Consider the following 6173-nt stretch of genomic DNA (forward strand, 5'->3'; position numbering starts at 1 on the left):
CACTTCCCTTCAATACCAGGAGGCTGGGTCCCACACGGTACAATAATATCATGTTTAAGGAGAATGAAAGATGCTTGGCGTGAGAACAGGGTAACTTTTGATATGAAAAGTGGCACTGTACGGAAACATCTGAACATGGACCGGGGCTTTCAGAAGGTGCACCCAAGGAGAAAGACTTAACTAGCAGATGCTTGGCGTGAGAACAGGCTAACTTTTGATAAGAACTATAAAGGAAGTGAATCAAGGTACTTTGGACTCATGAAAGTACCCTCTTGGTGACTGAATGGAGTGGCGAGTGTGTGTAGGGTATGTCCAGGGGTAGTTTTAAGACACAGGTGGTAGTGTGACCCTTCCTCTGTACCATGAACCTAAAGAAACACACATTTGGCAAAGCTTTCATAGGAGTTTTGGTCATCTCCAGGGGTAGTTTTATGGCCCTGGTGGTAGTGTGACCATTCTTCTGTACCGTGAACCTAGAGAAACACACATTTGACAAGGCTTTCAAGGGAGTTTAGGGCATTTCCAGGGGGTAGTTTTATGACCCTGGTGGTAGTAGTGTGACCCTTCCTCTGTACCATGAACCTAAAGAAACATATTTGGCAAGGCTTTCGTAGGAGTTTGGGGCATTTCCAGGGATAGTTTTAGGACACTTGTGGTAGTTTGATCATTCTTCTGTACCCTGAACCTAAAGAAACATATTTGGCAAGGCTTTCGTAGGAGTTTGGGGCATTTCCAGGGGTAGTTTTATGACCCTGGTGGTAGTTTGACCCTTCCTCTGTACCATGAACCTAAAAAAACATATTTGGCAAGGCTTTCATAGGAGTTTGGGTATTTCCAGGGGTAGTTTTATGACCCTGGTGGTAGTGTGACCCTTCCTCTGTACCCTGAACCTAAAGAAACACATATTTGGCAAGGCTTTCCTAGGAGTCTTTGACATTTCCAGGAGTATAGTTTTATGACCTGGTGGTAGTGTGACCCTTCCTCTGTACCATGAACCTAAAAAAACATATTTGGCAAGGCTTTCGTAGGAGTTTGGGTATTTCCAGGGGTAGTTTTATGACCCTGTTGGTAGTTTGACTCTTCCTCTGTACCCTGAACCTAAAGAAACACATATTTGGTAAGGCTTTCCTAGGAGTCTTTGACATTTCCAGGAGTATAGTTTTATGACCTGGTGGTAGTGTGACCCTTCCTCTGTACCCTGAACATGAAGAAACACTCATTAGAACCCGATTGCCCCCTCTTTGACCTTCAGAAATACGGTACATAGTTGACGTGAGAAGGGAAAGTGTCATTTAATACCAATCCGAGGATATAGTTAATATTGTGTCATCAAAACCCAGATTAAATTCAAACCTCTCCTGCGTCCATCCCACTCTGATTGGGCTCATGTTAACGCCGCCCCGCACTGTGACGCCTTGTTTAAGAGGCAAGAAGGATGGAACGGAGAGGGAGAAAGCTGTTGCCGAGAGGGAGAAAATGTACGAGGGATTTTAGTGGAAGGGAAGAAGGGGAGAGAGATTTAAGCAGGGGAGAGAAGGGGGGAAGAGGTGTCAGCAAGGAGGGAGGGAGGGGAGAACAGTATGGAGAGAAATATCAGCAGGGAGGAAAGGGGAGGGGAAAACAGAACAGTCTGGAGAGAGAGATTCCAGCAGGCGAGGAAGGGGGAAGAGATGTTTCAGCAGGGAGGGAGGGAGGGAGGGAGGATTGGGGAGAGGGATTTAAGCAGGGGAGGAGAGAGAAGAAAACTTGAGGGTAGGGTAGGGAAGGGAGGAGGGGGAGGCATTCCTGCATCAACTGGTGGAATGTTTAAGGTTCTCATACTGATGTACACACTTAACATCAGCCCACCAGAGGGGTTCAAAATTTCTGAGTGACTGTTCTAAAGTCTAAAGCCATGTGAGTGGGATTAAACAGTAGCCCAGTGTGAGGTTTTTGTTCATATATGACCCAGGAAACATTCAACAGTCACATCAAAGTACTGTATTTTAGCGACTTTTAACCCTGTAGCAGCGAGGATCACGATTCTTAACCCGTACAGTGTTTAGTACATACATATACATACCTCTTAGGGCAGTGTTTAGTACTTATATATACGCAAGCTCTTTTGAGGGCTTATGCGCCATTTATTTTTGCTTGTGTATGTAACATTGTTCATTGACAGTGAAGAGCAATAATTTGACAAGTCTTGGTAGTTTTAAATGGATGTTAAAGGCCCTTTCTGTAAATTTGTCTGCATTCCAACAAAAATCATTATACAAGAAGGTAAGTTACTTTCTTCTAGGTAATTACTCCTCGATTCCATAATCAGTAAGGCATAAGGAATTGTAAATTACGCTTCAGAGTAATCGGAAATGAAAACTGAGAGTCGGAAGCATCACAGTACTATGTTGAAGTTGGAAAGTTTGGTTTAGTGGGCAGCGCATCATCTGTGGTCATATGCCGGAGAAAGACAGAAGGGGAAGGAATTATAGAAGGCAACAGGGAAAGTTTTGTTTAGGTGGCACAACATCTGTGGTCATATGCTGGAGAGAGACAGAAGGGGAAGGAATTATAGGAGAAGGGAACAGTTGGAAAGTTTGGTTTAGGTGGCACAACATCTGTGGTCATATGCTGGAGAGAGACAGAAGGGGAAGGAATTATAGGAGAAGGGAACAGTTGGAAAGTTTGGTTTAGGTGGCACAACATCTGTGGTCATATGCTGGAGAGAGACAGAAGGGGAAGGAATTATAGGAGAAGGGAACAGTTGGAAAGTTTGGTTTAGGTGGCACAACATCTGTGGTCATATGCTGGAGAGAGACAGAAGGGGAAGGAATTATAGGAGAAGGGAACAGTTGGAAAGTTTGGTTTAGGTGGCACAACATCTGTGGTCATATGCTGAGAGAGACAGAAGGGAAGGAATTATAGGAGAAGGAACAGTTGGAAAGTTTGGTTTAGTCCGCGCAACATCTGTTGTCATATGACGGAGACAGAAGGTGAAAGAATTACAGGAGAAGGGAACAGGGAAAGTTTTGTTTAGGTGGCGCAACATCTGTGGTCATATGCCGGAGAGAGACAGAAGGGGAAGGAATTATAGGAGAAGGGAACAGTTGGAAGTTTGGTTTAGTGGGCGCAACATCTGTGGTCATATGCCGGAGACAGAAGGGGAAAGAATTACAGGAGAAGGGAACAGGGAAAGTTTTGTTTAGGTGGCGCAACATCTGTGGTCATATGCCGGAGAGAGACAGAAAGGGAAGGAATTATAGGAGAAGGGAACAGTTGGAAAGTTTGGTTTAGTGGGCGCAACATCTGTGGTCATATGCCGGAGACAAAAGGGGAAAGAATTACAGGAGAAGGGAACAGGGAAAGTTTTGTTTAGGTGGCGCAACATCTGTGGTCATATGCCGGAGAGAGACAGAAAGGGAAGGAATTATAGGAGAAGGGAACAGTTGGAAAGTTTGGTTTAGTGGGCGCAACATCTGTGGTCATATGCCGGAGACAAAAGGGGAAAGAATTACAGGAGAAGGGAACAGGGAAAGTTTTGTTTAGGTGGCGCAACATCTGTGGTCATATGCCGGAGAGAGACAGAAGGGGGAGGAATTATAGGAGAAGGGAACAGTTGGAAAGTTTGGTTTAGTGTGCTAAACATCTGTGGTCATATGCCGGAGACAGAAGGGGAAAGAATTACAGGAGAAGGGAACAGGGAAAGTTTTGTTTAGGTGGCGCAACATCTGTGGTCATATGCCGGAGAGAGACAGAAGGGGGAGGAATTATAGGAGAAGGGAACAGTTGGAAAGTTTGGTTTAGTGGGCGCAACATCTGTGGTCATATGCCGGAGAGAGACAGAAGGGGAAGGAATTACAGAAGGGAACAGGGAAGTTTCTTTAGGGGGCACAACATCTGTGGTCATATGCCGGAGAGAGACAGAAGGGGAAAGAATTACAGAAGGGAACAGGGAAAGTTTCTTTTAGTGGGCGCAACATCTGTGGTCATATGCCGGAGAGAGACAGAAGGGGAAGGAATTATAGGAGAAGGCAACAGACCCCAGGAGACAGGACACAACCCCCGATTAATAACTGGTACACTGCTGGGTGGACAGAGGCGTAGGGTATCGGAAAAGCCGCCCAAATTTTTCCACTCCGCCCGGGAATCGAACCCGGGCTCTCTCAGTTGAGCCGAGTGTGCTAACCACTGCACCATTAAGCCCCCAGTATTATGTTGAGCTTGAGAACTACGGTTGAAGTACAGACGGCCTTGAAGCGAGCGGTGTTGCCTGACCCAACCATTTTCTTGTACTTATAATTACAGTCACCCCCCGCCGTTCGCGGTCTCACCCATCGCGGTTTCGCGTATTCATGATCAACTAATTGGACCCCTGCTTATACGCGGCCCCAGATTCGCGTGTCATGGATGCATTGACGCTAAATAGGAAGGCAGAGAGGAGGAGGGAGGCAGAGAGGGGGAAGGGAGAGAGGAGGGGGAAGGAGAGAGGAGGAAGGCAGAGAGGAGGGAGGGAGGCAGAGAGGAGGGAAGGAGAGGGAGGGAGGAAGGCAGTTAGGAGGGAGGGAGGGAGGCAGAGGGAGGGAGGGAGGCAGAGAGGAGGGGGAAGGGAGAGAGGAGTTAGGAAGGCAGAAAGGAGGGGAGGGAGGGAGGCAGAGGAGGGGAAGGGAGAGGAGGAGGAAGGCAGAGGAGGGAGGAGGGAGGCAGAGGAGGAGGGGAAGGGAGAGAGGAGGAGGAAGGCAGAGAGAGGAGGGAGGGAGGGAGGCAGAGAGGAGGAGGAGGGAGGCAGAGAGGAGGGGAAGGAGAGAGGAGGGAGGAAGGCAGAGGAGGGAGGGAGGGAGGCAGAGGAGGGGGAAGGGAGAGAGGAGGAAGGCAGAAAGGAGGGAGGAGGAGGGAGAGAGGAAGGCAGAGGAGGGAGGGAGGAAGGCAGAGAGGAGGGGAAGGGAGAGAGGAGGGAGGAAGGCAGAGAGGAGGAGGGAGGGAGAGGAGGGGGAAGGAGAGAGAGGAAGGCGGGGCAATGGACGTTAGGTTGCTCCTGAGTGACGTCACGGTTAGACTGTGACGTCATGCTTTCTATTATTGGCCAGCAGCTCACTCAGGGACGACTGCTATTGGTCGAGATTTTCTCAACATTATCCTAAAAAAAATTCACGCGCCACACTGCAGTGTTGCCAGATTGGGCTACTTATCACAAATTGGCTGCACTGGGGTGAGTTCTGATTACATGTGTTGTCAGTCTTATCTCATTTGGTTATTACAAGAACGAAAAAAGCATATTTTATGACGTGTCAGAAGTGACTTCCCCAAAGCTGTTTTCCCCATAGGGTTATAGTCCATGATGTGCCGTTCGTACCATGTATGATCCGAAGACGAAATACTCCCACAGGCAAGGATAGCTACCTAATATTTTTTTGTGATGCAAAGCTACTTTTGGGTCTACTTTTACTACTTTTGGACTCCCCCAGGTTGATGTTATTTACATATTGTTGTCTAACAAGGTCTTATTTCAGTTATTATTTCAAACGAAAAAAAAAAACAAAATATATGACGTGTCAGAGGTGTCTTCCCAAATGCTAATTTCCCATAGGGTAGGTTATAGTCCCGCAGTCATGGTTTCGCATCAGCGCCGAAGTCAACGATTCATGAACGCTGGGCGGGGGGATGACTGTACTGTTATTTTTTTGTGATGCAAAGAAGTACTAATACATTACTCACGCTATAGGGTAGTGGGAAGTGTTTATAATGGAAAGAACATAGGCTCTAAAAAATTAAAATAAATTTCCCTTTCCTGGTATGACATGGTTAGCTTTGAGATGCAGAAAACTCTATCTATGACAAAAGACCACACTGTATGGGTTAATGGTCCCTCTAAGTGAGAAAATTGAGAAAAAATCACCCCTCACACAAACCATTTCATAATATATATCAAAGCATTTGTGATTAGATTATGTTTTATTTATTTTGGGGGGTTTATATCATGGCACAAATTTGGCCCGTCGCTGCTACTGGGTTAACATCAGCCCACCAGAGGGATTCAAACTTGCTGAGGGACTGTTCTAATGTCTCAAGCCAGGGGAGTGGGATTAAACAGTAGCCTAGTGTGAGGTTTTTGTTCATATACGACCCAGGAAACATTCTACAGTTACATCAAAGTACACCACATGGTATTAGTTATATGCGAGGGTTATGTTCTGCAA

The sequence above is a fragment of the Eriocheir sinensis genome, chromosome 56, assembly GCF_024679095.1.
Source record: "Eriocheir sinensis breed Jianghai 21 chromosome 56, ASM2467909v1, whole genome shotgun sequence".
Taxonomy (NCBI): Eukaryota; Metazoa; Arthropoda; class Malacostraca; order Decapoda; family Varunidae; genus Eriocheir; species Eriocheir sinensis.